The sequence below is a fragment of the Mauremys reevesii genome, linkage group 9 (genome assembly GCF_016161935.1).
Source record: "Mauremys reevesii isolate NIE-2019 linkage group 9, ASM1616193v1, whole genome shotgun sequence".
Classification (NCBI taxonomy): Eukaryota; Metazoa; Chordata; order Testudines; family Geoemydidae; genus Mauremys; species Mauremys reevesii.
This window is the reverse complement of record NC_052631.1, coordinates 38,126,297-38,140,509: the sequence shown is the minus strand read 5'-3', so window position 1 is coordinate 38,140,509 and position 14,213 is coordinate 38,126,297. Positions and strand designations below refer to the sequence as shown.

At 39.4% G+C, this 14,213-nt stretch overlaps 1 long non-coding RNA gene across 1 annotated transcript in view; it reads left to right on the top strand.

Annotated features, from left to right (window-relative positions):
• Positions 1–10,045: 10,045 nt before the first annotated feature.
• Positions 10,046–14,213, top strand: part of LOC120372638 — a 29,939-nt gene continuing 25,771 nt past the window's right edge. The window contains exon 1 of the long non-coding RNA XR_005585082.1: positions 10,046–10,217. This is a non-coding gene — a long non-coding RNA (uncharacterized LOC120372638). The remainder of the gene's footprint in view (positions 10,218–14,213) is intronic.

The following is a 14,213-nucleotide window of genomic DNA, read 5'->3' as shown; positions in this document are numbered from 1 at the left end:
CTTGTAATTGTTATTGATTAATAAAACCCCGTGGGCTGAGATTTCTTTCCCTTGTATTGCTGTAAGACAGATCCCTTATTAAGCCATAAACTATTATCATACTTGTGAAATAATACTATACATACATAAAGTTGAGCTCATTCTGGATACCGCCTGCACTGGGGTTGAGCATAAGAGGGTAGATATTTTGGGGTACACACACTGCTCAGCTTATTTTAAGAATGGATTTTTGATTCATGTCATTCATAGTTCAAATATGACGTCTACAATACAATGTTCAATTGTAATGAGATAATCTAATGTATACAGACAGGTCGTTTATGACTGAATCCTAATGTTAGCTCTGCATACCAAGGAGCATGCCAAAGAAAAGTAACTCTTTTTACTCAGTGAGGGAAGAAAATGGATAACCTCTGGAATTAAGTGAAAAATTGAATCCAGCTTCCTGTGTGCACTTTAGGCCCCGCACAGGGATTACAGAACTAGCTCTGAACTGCTTGGCTGCTGACAATAAAGATTTTATGTGTGTCATGCTGAATTTTCAAAGAAGTTCCAGAATCGAAAAGGTCATTTTTACATTGTGTCTATGCTGTTTAGGAAGTTAAATGCTTTATGCTGGCCTCTCTTCTCATTGGGATAGGAGTTTATGTACCCAATCTCAAGTAATGTAGTAGCATAGCAGTTAAGGAAGGGTGGGGGAGGGGAAGGGAACAGTCCTATGCAAACTGAATTCCAAAGCTTTAGCCTACTTTTCATCATTAAAAATGTATCTACTGTGGAACTCTTATAGCAAAAACACTTTATTGCCAACAAATGCTCTATAGGAGGAGTTTTATTAACACAAAGGGACTGTATTTGATTGATATATATGGCTATCAAATACAGTTTGTATGCGTATGAAATGCAGAATCAGTGCCCTTACAATCCACAATGCTTCTATTCTTGGCATGAAACAGCGTATAATAAAAGTAAAGATGCTTTTTTGTGTACTCGGCCTTATTAAATATTTATATGCTTTCTTTGGTAGCATATAACCTAATACATTATAGGTCATCGGGGCTGTAGAATGTTCCACTCTGAGAACTGCTTCCCTATACTCTGCAGTCATTATGGGAGACACATGAGACAGCTCAACATAAAGGACATGCTGTCATTTCTAATCCATGCATATAAATAGATCATGCAGGACTAAGACCTATATGAATATCCACTGTGAACACAATTCCAAAGATCTGTATTAAAAGCTTCTTATTAACGTAATATACTCCCCCCCAAAAAATTCCAGCAATGTTCCATTAATCAAGATGTAGACTACATCTTTAAAAATACACTTAAGTACTCAGCCCTGTTATTTATTTTTATAATACAGTTAGTTAGAACTACATGAAACCTACAGTCAAGAAACGATCAGTAGATCTTAACACGGGCCACAAAATAGTGTCTTTAATTTTACATTTGAGGTTCCAGCCTCTTGTTATTACTAGAAAGATTTACAGTGTATGTGTGTGAAGGGGATTTAGATACTTTTATATAAAACTCCCCTCTGTATTGATGGGAGCATAATGTCTCAGAAATTCCTGGTGTATGAATTCCACAAGAAAATAACGAGGAAGCTCTCTGATGTGATCTTTTTACCATATTCTCACTTGACTACTAATTTATTTTTAACTCAGTAACGGGGACAGTAATTTACAAGTTAAATCCAATAATTTTTTATTTTAGAGGTCAACCCTCCAGTTGGAGTCATTTGCAAAACTTCCATTGACTTTATTGGATCAGGATCTTTATTCATGGGAAAAGATAAGGACATTAAAATATCTATCATATTAAGGGGGAAATGTCCTCATAATAATATTGATAATAGCCCACACACTTCATCTGAAGGTCTAGTTTCTTTACAAAGGAGAGAAAGCATTATCTCCTTTTTGCAGATGGGAACATTAAGGCAAAGAGACTTGTCAAAAGTCACACAACAGGTCAGTGATAAAGAGACTTGTCAAAAGTCACATAATAGGCCGGTGATAAAGCCAGGAATAGAACCCAGGCCTCTAGCTTACCAGTCCAGTGCTAATCTGTTGGATCATGATGGCTAAAATACACTTAAGCTAACAGTATATGACTATTACAAATCCTCAAATACATTAAGAACTAATTCTCCTAATTACAGAAATGCCATATTTCTCTTCAAGGTCTTAATAACTAAAGCACCATTTATTTTTTTCAAAAAGAATTGGCAATTATATTGTAAAACAAGTATTTATGGGAGGAAATACAATCTAATGCCAAGAAAGAGTTCCCTTTTTGCCAAGAGGTCTGAGCTGTTTTATAGACTAATCTACAGAATTTACTGTATGTGCAATCCCATGGGGCAATAAATATGATCCTAAAACAGGCAAAATGCTGGACTGGATGTGATGATCAGAGAATGTTTGCGCACATAGGTTGACATTACCTCATAATTGCTACATTCTGGCTCCATAGTAGATGTAGGATTCTGGCTACAAGCAAAGTAGTCCTCTAGAGCCCATCAGCTAACTCTCTGTGGCCACTTATGATTATTAAAAATAATAATGCATGGGTACGTAACCCTGTGATTAACAATGGGGTACACACTATTGTTAGGTTCTAGAAAAACAGTAATGGATAAAAAAGTGAAACATAGCTAAAGTAAAGCAGCTCATGGGTAGAATGAATCACATTTGTCACTTCTTTTGTCAGGTCCCAAACCTTTTTCCAGCACGTACCGTAAACAAGACTATATTGTTATATAGTCTTCAATATAGTGCCCAATCTCGAGGTCCTCGAGAGAGCCCAGATGACAAGCATTGAAATTATGATCATGAAGTCACAGCTACGTTGGCCCGGTCAAGTCAGCCACATGGATGCCAACAGAATCCCCCATCAGCTTCTGTATGGTGAGCTCTCCCAGGGCAACCGGCATATAGGTCGTCCACGGAAACGTTACATGGACACCATCAAAGCCTATCTGCAGTACAGCAGTATCAATTCTAGGAACCTTGAGGGTGCCGCCAGTGACAGAACACATTGGCGTGCAACAGTCAGAAATACCTGCATCGCCTTTGAGGAAGACCGCTGCCGGCGTCTACAAGAGGCACGCGAATGACGTCACAGAACATCAGCTCGCACAACCCACTGACCGCGAACTTCCCATGCACCATCTGCAGCAAAATTTGCACCTCTAGAATTGGCTTGTACAGTCATCAGAGGGCACACCATGAGACCAGCAATAGATGATCTGCACAGATTTGTCATCATCGGATCGATGGACTACTAAGAGTCTTCAATATAGCTCCTTCCTGATTGGATGAGTGTGAGAAGAATGATGCTTGGATGCAGTAATGAAAAGTTTTATTATGCAAGGAATATACAGCATGTGTGGTTGGGAATTTAAACTGACCCTGCACGTGTATCTGATATAGCGTGAAATGTATGAAAAATGGATTTTTTTAATCTCAATGTTGGGAGTTTGAATAAAGTGGAACTAGTATGCAAGGCATTTGCTCCTCCTCTGAAACAATCTTCTAGGGTGCCCAAATTATTGTGAGAAAGCCAAAATACGTACAAAGCTCTTAAATGTTAAGCAATGCAACAGCAGCAGCCTGAGGCATCATCCTTTATATAAATTATAAAAGCACAGCAAACTACTGACACAGTGGCCAAATTGTAACTTTTTAAAATTCTTAAAATCCAAGATTTCCCAGGGTTCTAGCTAGCCCCTGGATTCCTTGAAGACTGATTATTTTTTAAAAAGTGACAGCCATGACCTCCCCCAAAAACACTCACTTGCCCCCTTTTAGTAATAAGACCCTAGAACTGTCCCTGCTTAGATGAGAACCAAACCTGGTTTTGAGTTTGGCTGTGCAACAGTCTCTGATCATGTTCTGCAAAATCAAAAATAATAGACAGCCTCCATGGCCCATCTCTAATTACAGCTACTATATGGGGGCCAGATCTTCAGCAGTATAAACTGTCCTAGCTTCATTAACATCAGGGCAGCTACACTGATTCGCAACAGCTGTAGATCTGGCACATTGTTTTTGTTAAGTCATAAGGACATTAAAAAAACAACTATTGATGGTCACTGCTGAGCTGATGCATGGGAATTAAAGATGATGAGATGGTTGGTTTTTATGAGCATGTTGTTCTTGTTTCTTTTAAGTGAAGAAAATTCACAGCTACCCACCATATTGTGTGTGTGTGTGTGTGTGTGTGTGTGTGTGTGTGTGTGTAAAGACAGTGTTTTAAATTACTAATGATTTTTTTAATACAGGCTCAAACCTCAGTAAAAGATCTGTCTTGAAAAAATATAAATTGCCTTGCTAATGTAGGGCTAAAGATTATGAAATATAGTCCATTAAAATAAAACCAGTAGTTTCCTTCCTGGTGGAATTTTACAGATTTATCACATTGTGCTGTGTTAAAACAAAGTATCATCAAGCTTCCTATTAGTTAGTGAGCAAACAACCCTTAGGGCAAATGAAATTAAACAACTTTATGTACAGAGTACCTGAAAAAAAATTACAAGGCTAGACAAGAGGAATGGTGCTATAGTGGAGGTCTGTAACCACAGTCTGTAGAAACCACGAGTCCTTCCTGTAGGAGAGTGGCTGGAAGGGTCCACTTTTTCCTTGTATCAAACAGAATTTGTATCCATTCAAGAACATGGCTTGTATCATCAACACGGCTGCATGACAGTATCGCCTTATAACTGAAAGTGTTTGCACAAGAAAACTTTACTATTCTATTTTAACGAGGGGGTAAAGTAGGGCAAAGTGATACCGAAGCATTTCTGAAACTTCCCAGTTCAACTTTGATTTGTGAAAGCCCAGTTCAAAACCAGAAAATAAATAAGTGGGTACTAGTGTCCATACAGTAAAATATGTATGGTGTGACTTGCAGAAGGCCTTTGCATGTTTAATGTGATGTATTCAAACTGAAGTGGCTAGGAGCTTAGATACTTGTTGACAGACTATTCTCTAAAGGCTCTGCAGCAGGGTTGGTGGCCATATTAAATCTGTTTCATTCTCATATGCAGCTCTCTTCTATTCTCTCCTCTGGGGAGAAATTTGGATTCATTTTCACTGGTTGCCAAACACCAAGTCTAACAAGGAATTCTGAAAAGAATAGACCCATCCCTTCACTAGTGAAAAGGATCAACAATTACAGCGAGGGATAGATAAACTTACTGCAACAAAATTAGACTCTCTTTGTTGCTCAGTCCCTCTCTTGCTTTGCTCCATAAGCCAAAATTTCCAAATATAGCTGATATGGAACAGCTCTGTGGGATTTCAAATGTGCAAAAATTGTAAAATAGTTTGAAATTTCAAGCTATTAGTAGATTGTATGAGCCAGTCAGTCTGGAAGGAAATGGGCTACTTTATGAGGGGGAAAAACAAAACCCTAAAATGAAGATGGTACAAAACAATGCAAAACAGATTGGCTAAAAAAACAAAAGTAAAAAATTCTTTTTTTAACCCATTTTACCCAGCCTCTAAAATTTAGTATAAAACAGGGCAACAGATATTTTCCAATATGTGGCTTCATTCTGCAGTCAAATACCACAATATAATAATGTATTTTAGGAAACAGAAAATGACACTCATGCAACAGCCTATATTCATTGCAATTTTAACTTCATTAATTCTTCATAGAACTATTAAAGGTTTCCTAAGTATTGCAATACTCTGCATTGGGTCACCATGTTGCTAATTATCTTTTCATTAAAAATCTTTCCACCACCCACAACTTTGCTGTTAAATATCCACATATTATCCCCCATCGCAATTAGGCCTGTGTTTGTATAAGAAAGTACTTGGCATGTTAAGCAAAGCTAAGCGTTCAACTATTTTTGCTTGCCTTATTACTTAAGCTTCTGAAGACAAAGCTTGCTGGCTATTGAAAATTACTTGAGTGGTAGATTGAATAGAGAATGACTCTTGCATCCTTGACTGAAATTCTCTCAGATGTTCTTTTACAGCTCTTAGGATATTTGTCTTATTGTTGACTTACAGCACATGATCCATACATAGAGTCACCTTCAGGAACTTCAGATATCACACTGTAACTCTGGAAAAGCAGTGCCTCTATATTGGCACATCATTTATTTTAAGACTAACTACTGAATAGACTTTTTTATTATTACTTTGTTATTACACTCATTTCTAAATTGCCCCTCATATATTATCTCGCTTGTAGTATTATACATTAATACCTAGAATAGGCTATTAAATTTTGCTTATGTCTTCAATAGGAGCAAGATCAGAACTGCTGGGTCCCATCTAGTAACACTTGTTCACCCATGTAAACCTAAAATCAGATGGGCAAGCCTACTGAAGTCAGAAGGCCCACTCATCTGAGCAAGGACTATTTGCATCAGGTTTACAGGATTAGAGTGCAGTGTCTGTGTCAGCCTTAAAACCCAATAGCCAGTTTTGTACCTGGTTAAAATGGGTATGTTGTCTAGCATGGGCCAAATAGGAAGAACAATTGAAGTTTGTACAGTACATATTATTTCACCAGAACATATGGTTTAAATGCCAGAAGTTCACACTGACGTTTTGTGTATGTTTGCTATTGTAAAGATACAATATTTTGAAACACAAACACCCCACCCTCAGACAGAGCTCATAGAGTATAAGGCTTTAAGGGACCACTGGGTCATCTAATCCCACCTAATGTAAAAGCAAAGTATTGCAGCCTACAGGAGACTAGATTATTATATGAAACAGGCAGAGAATAAGAGGGGCCAAGGTGCACATGTATTGTAACTATTGCCAGAATTACCCAAAAAGTTATTTAGGGGATTCTTTTCTTACCCATTTCTCTAGAAGAGAGCTTTCCAATTGGCTTTGATTTCAAATTCCACTTGTACAATTTTACAATATGACAAACATCACCCTTTTTATAACATTTTTGGTATGTCCATCCAGCAATTAAACTGGCCCAGGTCAGCTGATTCAGGCTCATGGGGCTGTAAAATTGCTGTGTAGATGTTTGGGCTTGGGCTGAAGCCCCAGCTCTCTGTGGTCATGACACATGAGAGTATAAGCAATTTTCCAAAACAATATGTGATTATAGTAACAGCAATGGTCAAGAGAAACACTGAAAGGGTTGCAAGTTTGGGACTAAGTTCAGTATATGGGAATTGTATAGCTGTATAATCAAATCTATTTGTCACATTCACAAAAGATAACATAGAGTGCAAAAGAAAGGATTGAAGATGGAGGAGCTATGATCTTTCCGTCAAATCTCGCTATTGAAGCCAATTAGGCCTAGGTTTGTGGACCTTTGTGATATATAAGCTGTTCTGAATTGTCTGCTCAAAGTAGTATATTTCTATTAAGTGTTTGACATTAAAGCAGAACATCACTTTCTGGTCTAGTATTTTGTTAGGGCCAAATTGGCCCATGGCACATGTACAGATGCTAACATTTTGTTCCTTCCATAAGCCTCATATTAACTCTGATACACCAGCAGGTCAGAAACCAAATGATTGATTCCACGACACGGCAACTTTTGTTTAACACACTATTAGCTTTTTTCAACCAACTCTGCAGGTCGTTCCTGCTTTAGCCCTCAGTTATCATGCCTCTTTGCCAATGTGCACAACCCCTCCCTCACTTACCCAAAGCTTCTAAACCTGGGTCAAGCCGCCAGAACGCTCAGCTTTTTATCAATAGGTGTTGATTTCACTGTACACATGCAAACCAATGATGAAATTTAAAGTAAGAAAAATGCTGCTTGCAATCTTATTTGTTTGATTTAAGATATTTACTTTGTGTGTTTTGACATGTGATGTTGACTATTTGTGGGTCAACAGTTATAAAGCTTTAACTTTTTGAATCTCAACATCTACTGGCATTAAATAATTATTGTCTGAGACCCCCTTCCAATAGTGTCCCATAACTGTGAACATTTAAATTGATAAAAATATAAAAAGTACTTAACAATTAACATTAATATTATCTGTCAAGATTATAAACCAATAAAAAAATCAAATTCTGCCCAGCCCACTTAGAAGGCTCCCCGTGTTGTTTATATTTGCAGCTGCTCTTCCCACCTGCCCACCTCTGTGCCTCACCATTAGGACAACCCTGTTCCTCAAATATCACTCTGTGGGACTTTTGCTTAATGTAACCATCATGGGCCTCTTGATTAATATGATTCTATCTTTCATATGTGGTTATGTATCCTCTCTGTGAACCTTTCCAGCCCTTGCCCACCCATTCTTTTTCTTACTTTCACAAAGTTAAAAATAATTTAAAGTATTTAAAAAAAAACAAGCATGTTAATAAATCTCTTCATGAGTCTCTCTATTTATGTACCATACTAACTCGTTCCTTCAACTTTGAGTGGTCTCTTGAAATAGCCCAGTAGTTTGGGTTGAAATTTGGCCTCCGCGGGAGACCGTTACATGAGATCCATGCTGCATTAGAATTGAGCAAACTTCAGTTTGTGTTTCACAGATGCAAGAGAAAACTGTATCCCCTCAGTTCAGGAGTGACATGTTCAGGAGTCTCTCTGATTAAAGACTAAGCATGTATCCCTCTGTGACTTGGCTAAGCTCAGTCAACAACAATCTTAAATCTTATGAGCCAAATCCTGTTTGGCTTTACACTGGTGAAAATGAGAAGTAAGTAATTTGGAGTTAATAGAATAACTGAGGGTATATAACTCTATAATGCCAGGACAACATGGCATCACCATAAATACCACTTGTCTACAAATGCTGATTTACCTGATCTTCAGACAGCACAGTTCTTTCCTAATGTTGTTGTCTTTGCTCTGATTACATTACAGTTTGTTTGTTTGTTTGCTTTTGACTGTACAGATCCTGTACCATAGAGGCTAGGAGACACATGGGCCAACAAATGGTAATTGATTATTTGAGTGTAGTTTAGCTGAGTCTAAGTAAAGGAGGGAAGTGAAAGGAATGTTTTTGTCAGGCACGTTATTGCTTTTACTGCAAAAGCTATAGATCAGAGGGTTTTTTTCAGGGTGGGGGGGTTTAATTGCTTCTTAGGCACAGACCACAAAAAACAAACAAAAACAAAAACAACCCATGAACCAAAACCAAAAAAAACCATGCAATAGCTACTGGCTGTGTATGCCTCAAAGTTTCACCGAGTCAAAAGATCTGAGACACAGTTGCACTAAGTATGCATACAGGGTGAAATAATAAAATTCAGCCTTCCTGTTACAAAGCCTTATTAGGGTGGTGATGTATGGGGAATTCCAAGAGGGCTGAAGATGTTGGCATCCATGCTAGCCCCTCCAGCCTAACTCTGATTCCAGCACAGTGGCTGTTTGCTTTGCAGCTCCCTCCTCTTTGAAAGTTTGGTGCCACTAGATCAACATGAGATGGAACCAGTTTCACTTTTCTGAGCTACCCCACGGTAAAGCTTTTATTGCAGTGTGTTTGGGGAAATAATGGAGCAGATGGTGAAGATCTTGTGTCGCCAATGCACCTGGTCTATCCCCTGCAGAGGCTTAATGCAAGGCCTCCTTGATGCAAAAGGCTTTCTGTAGGAGGCTGGGTTTCACACACAGCCAAACTGTCAAGCTTTGGCCTTGCAACACTTCTGCAAGACCAGAGAAATTCAGTTCTCTCTGGTGTATTTTAGCAGGGACTGTAAGGTCACAGAATGATACACCACACTCTGTACTCTTGCATTTCATTCTGAGCTGGATGGGTCTCTGAGAAGCAAGGAACGAACCATCAGTGTAAAATGGTTCCTTTTTGCCTCCCTTCATTAAGGGTTAAATCCTGCAATCTTTTTATCATCACATACTCCGATAAAACTCTCACTCAACAGATGTTTTGCCTAAATAAGAATGAACAAGGACTAAGTAATGGCTGCAGAATACAGCCCTAAATACAGAACTCCCTCTGTGTTTTGTGCACCTAGAACAGCTGAAATGTTTTTGTCTTATTCCCAGGTGATTATAATGAGCTGCCACTGATCCTAACTAGAGAAAAGCATTGGCTTAGGTTGGAGGATCAATCCCATTTCAGTAGGCCAGATACTCAGATGGCAGGACAAACCTGCAGATTTTGGTGGAAGAGATAAAGAAAAGTAGAGTTCTGGATTCACAGTATACTCCCTTCTCTTGCATCCCACTCTGCAACCTCAGAAATTCCTCTGGTGGATTCAGCCTGTGCAGTTCAAGACTACAAAGACTGAAGATAGGATAAGGTAGAGGACGGCATTTTTCTGTGCTGCTGCCCAGATCAGTGTTAACTAATAAGAGAATAAACGAAACATTAACTAGCTTCTTCCCTATGGTAAAGACCCATGTGCCCAAAGAAAATCTGGATAGGAGGGGAATCCTTGGAACCAGGTTACAGTTGGGATAGACGAACTAGTGGGCTAGGGAACAGCAAGGAGACCCGATGTTGTGAGGATATCTGAGTCATTCACTGTCATTGGGTTGTGGGAGTGAACTGCTACTTTTCAGAAAGGGACACCTCAATAGGGCTCCATTGAACAAGCTATCAGTTCTGGGGATGGGGAAGTATTAATATTAAAATAGATAGACCTTAATCTGTGCCAGTACCAAATATGAGAAAAATAAGGGAACATGAGAGAGGAAGGAAAATGAGAAAACTACGGAGAAAAACATTGTAGTATGATAAAGGATGTGTGAGGCTTCAGGGACCTTGTCCTTCATTATCAAAGGTGGTAAGGAGTTCTTGGCTTTCCTTCTGTTGAAATAAATAATGTATAACAGTATTAGAACAGGGCCTTATTGATACAGTTTTAAAATCAAAATAAGAATGTGTTAAATTTATATTCTTTCTTGTTACCTGCTTGACAATTTTTGTCACAAGGATATGCCTTGTAATGACATACATTCTATGAAAGATTTCTACTGTGTGTTGGTTTAGCACATAACAAGAATCTTTGCTCTCTCCCCTTCTACGACTCCAGCAACCTATACAGGCTGCCCACCTATACTAGAATGCCCACCAAATAGACTTATAAAATATAAAGGAGTTCCATGTATTACTGTCTTTCAGGGAGTAGAGTTGGCATTACACTCCTGATGTTTCATTTCAGTGACAGAGATTGTAAAAAGAACAGACAATGGCATACAACAGACTTTAAATCCTTGCCTGAGACATAATGAAAATGGGAAATGATGCAGTATAAACCTTACTTATTCTCACTACAGTCTCTGGATGTAATCCCTCAATGTGATCATCTAGTCTTCTATTGCCTAGACTTCTAGTTTATTATAGCAATCTGAGTTATGAGAATTCTCTGGATGATTCCCAGGGCTCTGTCACCTTGTTGGGAGAAAGGGGCAAAATTGCATTTAATGAAGAACTGTTTTGTTCATGTCTGTTCTTCACTACTGCTTTCTTTAATGGGGGGTGGGGGAGAAAGAGAGGGAAAAGGACATCTATGGAAATATTTCATTTCTGTTGCCCCATCCAGAGAGAATTTTCACCAGAGTGATTTACCTGCTAGTAAATAAAATAATCTAGGCGAATAAGAACAGTGAGTTGTATAATGATGCTGGTTCCGGTGGGACACAACTGAGAGTGCCAATTCCAGACAAACAGGGATTTTACATGTACTGCCTCCTCCATGGACAGTGTCCAAGCCTCTGGCAGTAAGTTCAGGAGGAGGAGGGTGTGATGGTGCACCCCTAAGACTTTATGGAAATATGCTTATGAATGTATCTATGACATAACTGGAATATGTTTTATGCTATATATGCTATGTAAAATCTCTGTAAAGGTTATGATCTACTGAATCTATTCAGCCTATTTGTATGCATGTATCATTTTTGTATTTGAAGTTATGAATATTGGCTGTGTATTTAAATCCTACTTTATTTAATGAAACCATTTTTACTTATTAATTAACCCAGAGAATGTATTAATACCTGGGGGGAGGGGCAAACAGCTGTGCATATCTCTCTATCAGTGTTATTGAGGGCGAACAATTTATGAGTTTACCCTGTATAAGCTTTAAGGGATTTATTTGGGGTTTGGACACCATTGGGAGTTGGGCATCTGAGTGTTAAAGGCAGGAACACTTCTTAAGCTGCTTTCAGTTAAGCCTGCAGTTTGTGGAACGTGGTTCAGACCTGGGTCTGTGTTTGGGGCCAGCAAGCGTGTCTGGCACAACTAGGCAGGGCTTTGGAGTCCCAGACTGGCAGGGAAAGCAGGGGCAGAAGTAGTCTTGGCACATCAGTTGGCAGCCCCAAGGGGGTTTCTGTGACCCAACCCATCACAAGTTGAATCAGACATTTTTGGCAAATAAGACCAAGTTATTTCACAAGCAAAAAGCAAAAGTCTCAGCTGCAAACCAAGAGCATAGCTGGATTGTATGAACTTGATCCCAGCTGTAGGGAGGTCTCCTTATATTTGCAAGTTGTGGGTTGGCCCCCTTCCACCTCCACCTTCTGTCCTCCCTCCTGCTAGCTCCCATCTGAAGGGACTGGGACTATACTACCAACACGTCATATACTCCCTACAGTTAGAGCCTGTAAGCACCTGATCAGGAAGTCAGCAGCACACATTTTTCTTCAATCCTGACTGCTTGATTTGTGTTCTCTAGAGACTACATATACAAAGTTCACTAGCCAGAAAGGTTCACAAGTGGTGTCCTTGTGATGCCTCCTTACGTTATTCCCTATAAGTGAACTCCCTCTCTTACATTCAGTATGTCATATTTGGACAGCAGACAAGTTAGACATGCTGCTGGAGTGGACATTTTAAAGGAAGGGTAGTTTTGAGAGTTTGGGCAGCTATCTGCAAATTGCATGTGTCTTATGAGCGGCTCACCATCTCCTATCAGCATTTTCCCTCATCTTTGCCAAACCCAAAGTCTTTCATTCAGTAGTGTTGGTCTCTGGGTGGCTTGTAATCTCAGACATTGAAAACAGAGAGCCAAATAAATTAGTATAGGGAAGAAGCAAAACTGGTGGGGTAGAAAAGATGGGGCTTGATGAAGAAGAAAGCCAGTTGAGGTAGGCATAATGAGAAAGACAGATAGATGTAGAGTGTGGCAAAATCTCAACAAGCACAGTGTATGTTACAGGTGTTACCCTAGGAGAGCTCTTTACAAGCTTTGCAATAAAATAATACACTTCCATCTGCTTTGACAGTCCCAGCCTTCAGCATCATGCTTAATAAAGCATCTAGGCCCATATTATCCTCCCTGTTGTGCCTCACTGCTTAATTACACAGTATCTGTTTTTGATTTTTTGATCCTACCTTCAGCAGGAACAGTTTTGGAAGTAATTGCTCTACGTGAGCACAGAGTTATTTTAGATTGATTCACAGTGACACTTTCCTGACTGACACTTTCTGCACTCCAAATTATCAATTCTTTAATGAAGTTGCCATTCAGATTACAGAGATGAAGAAGGACAACTTCTCCATGTAGATTTTGAGCTTCCCTCTCCCAAGAAGTGTGTTGCGTTTCAGTTGAAGGATTTTTGTCTGAGGTCATGTCCAACAGATATGAGAAATATTAATTATTTGTGTCCCAATGTCTTGGGAATGGGACATGGCTGACCAGCTTGACCTGCTCCCCTTTCCCTGGTGCTGCTCCAGATGTTACAACCTCACCGGGAGGTGGGTGGGGGAGGGGGAAGAATCTTGTGGGGCATTTCTCTTGAAAGAGTCTTATAGAGGGGAGGTTGGAGGGATTAGGGGACCTAGTACTTCAGTGCTCAGGGAGGGATATAGTGGGAGCATACCTGGCTGGCCTGCCTCCCTCCTCAGATCTGCTCTGGCTGCTACAGCTACATTCTTTACAATATTGTCCTGTTCTAATGCCTGTCTTCATGTGATGATCTTTGTTTGCAGACTTTGGGGCCTATGTATTTAAAAAAAGAGTTCTTTGATGCTTCTAATGTTGGGCACCTGCCTTGAGGGTCATTGAGGGCATGGTGCTCCCTTCCTGTTTTATTAAATCCTTGTTGTCTCCCATTGGGCACCTCTATGTGGTGGCTAGTAGAGCTGGTCAGAAAATGGTATGTATTATCCATGGAAATACTTTGGAAGAAATTAGCGTTTTTGTGTACATCTTCTGGTGTGTCTTTCCCACTGTATGCCCCTCATCCCCCAGCAAAAACCCAAACATCCAAAATGTCCTAGCTTTTAAATGGCTTTTTGAAAACCAGGTGGTTTTTTTGTGTGTGTGTGTGTGTTTTGTTTGTTTTTTAATGGG